Raw genomic sequence first — 2,451 nt, forward strand, 5'->3', positions numbered from 1 at the left:
TATATATATATTTATCTATCTATCTATCTATCTATCTATCTATCTATCTATCTATTTATCTATCTATCTATCTATCTATCCATCTATCCATCTATCTCTCCTATATACACAGTGCCGTTTCCTCATTTCTGACTTTCTTGTTTGTTTTTGTTTTTTTTGGCTGATTGGTTACTAACTTTGCCTTATGAATATTTATCGCCGGATTGCCTTTTGGGGCTAAATTAAGAGTAGATTAAGAATTAATTCGTTTTCAAGAGTAGATGTTTGGGCAACACAAAGAGGGATTAAGTTAGGGTTGCGTGTAGATTTGAGGGTAGATGAGGGTAGATTTGCGGTAAGGAATGGTGTCTATGAATTGGTCTTTAGGGTAGTTTAAGGTTGAGAATTTAGAGGGAGGTTAAGATTTCTTAGGTAGGGAGGTGAATATCTGCTTTCTTGAGTGCTTTTTAGTTAATGCTATGAAATCTATTACTATCCATTACTATTATCACTTCTTGTCGTATTACTAGTAGTACTTTTACTAGTAGTATTGATTTATCCGTTGTTACTCGTACGATCTGTTGTTTTTTCATTGTTTGTCAGCAGTATTAATAGCACGAAAAGTTACACTGAAAAGTTATTGTGAGGAGAAAGTGAGACCATTTGATTAAATCTTAGAGGTAATTTGGAGCAGCATGTGGATCTACGCTGAAACTGACGGCTTCGCGGGTGATCCGTCTTGGAAAATAAGTCTGCTCGATTTTTTATTTTTTTTATTTTTTTTATTTTTTTAGACTTGTTCATCTTTCTGAGTGCATTCTAACTAGCTATCGGTATTATTATCATTATTATTATTATTATTATTGTTCTTGTTGATGTTACGGTGATTAGCAGTGATGCACTGTTCATGACCGTTCTGAACAAAACAACATTGATTTCTTCAGTGCGGGGGAGGCAGGCTCAACAGAGGGCGGGGGAGGCGGGGGGAGGGGGGGGGACGGTTACGTGACGAACTTCACCACAGATTTCAAAGAGAGAGAGAGAGAGAGAGAGAGACAGATACAGAGACAGAGAAAGAGAGAGAGAAAAAGAAAGAGCAAGAGAGAGAGAGAGAGAGAGAGACAGAGAAAGAGAGAGAGAGAGAGAGAGATAGGGATAGATAGATAGAGAGAGAGAGAGAGAAAGAGAGATAGAGAGAGACGGGGAGAATGTGCGTGTGTGTGTCGTTGTGTTTCAATTTATAGATCCTATTTTATGAATAAAGTTATATAACAGCTGTACATGTAACGAATCCTGTTCCTTTTACTGAATGTTGCATAATATTCAGACGATGACTTGGAAAGTTTTCCATAATTTATGTGTAAAAGTCAGAAAATACTGTAATGGTGCCATTGAGAAAGAGAAGAAGAAGAAAAAAAAAAACAATAGAGGGAGACAGAGCCAGCCAGCCAGACAGAAAGATAATCTATGTATATATAAAACTGGTGAAGTTCATCGGCGCCAATATACGCAGAGCAGGACAAGCACTCACCCCGGCAACCTACTGTGATGTGATGTTTTGCACACTCTGGCGTGCAGACTTTCACTATTTCTGTGTTGCTCTGCTGGATTATATGCGCGGGTAAAGAAACGTAGCTTTTTCACATGTGCACGTATGCCCATAAAAAAAATAGATATACACAAACAACAGTCTTGTACCAACAAACAGTTACAGGCATCAGTGTGTACACACCCACACTCACACATGAGCGTTGCGTGAGGGGGGGAGGGGGGAAGGGGGGGCTGGGTGTCCCACTGGTCTACATTGATTTAGCTGTGATCCTCACGACATAACTCCTGCATGCTTGCACGTGCTCCTATATCTGCCAGATGCACTGCACTTGACCTTCTTGAGGATTCTTGTGCATGCTTGATGGTCCTCTCTATCTTGTGAGGGACTGACCTCGAAGGGAATGGAGGTTTTAGTTTCGTTTTTGTATCTGCTTTATGACCTTTTTTACTTGAATATATTGGTCACTGCAAACCGCTTTTTCTATATCCACTTCGTACATTTGTTTTTTTATCCGTCATACATTCAGTTACATATACGTCATTGTAAGTAACGACGATGTATATATTTTAATCGTCTTTGCCTTTTCCAATACAAATTTGTTCTTTTGCATTGTTTCTCTGTCGCGTTTCCTCCCTCCCCTCTCCTCCCCTCTCCTCCCGCTCCCCCCCCCCACCCCCTTCTTCCATCTTCTCCCCCATCGATCAGTCACGTGTACCTCTCTCTTCTTCTTTCCTCTCTTTACGTAATATTCCCTTCGCTGAAGAGCAAGTCCTCTCTCACCCTCTCTTTTCAACATTCCTCCATTTGTTTCCCTTCGGAGATTAATTAAGACTGAATTAACAAGTAAAACAAAAAACAAGAAAAATAGGAAAATAGGAGGTAGGTGGGTTGGGGGATGACCCTCGGTGCGCAGGTGTGGC

The sequence above is a fragment of the Penaeus japonicus genome, unplaced genomic scaffold, assembly GCF_977035675.1.
Source record: "Penaeus japonicus unplaced genomic scaffold, GWHDUDI00000001_assembly GWHDUDI00000030, whole genome shotgun sequence".
Classification (NCBI taxonomy): domain Eukaryota; kingdom Metazoa; phylum Arthropoda; class Malacostraca; order Decapoda; family Penaeidae; genus Penaeus; species Penaeus japonicus.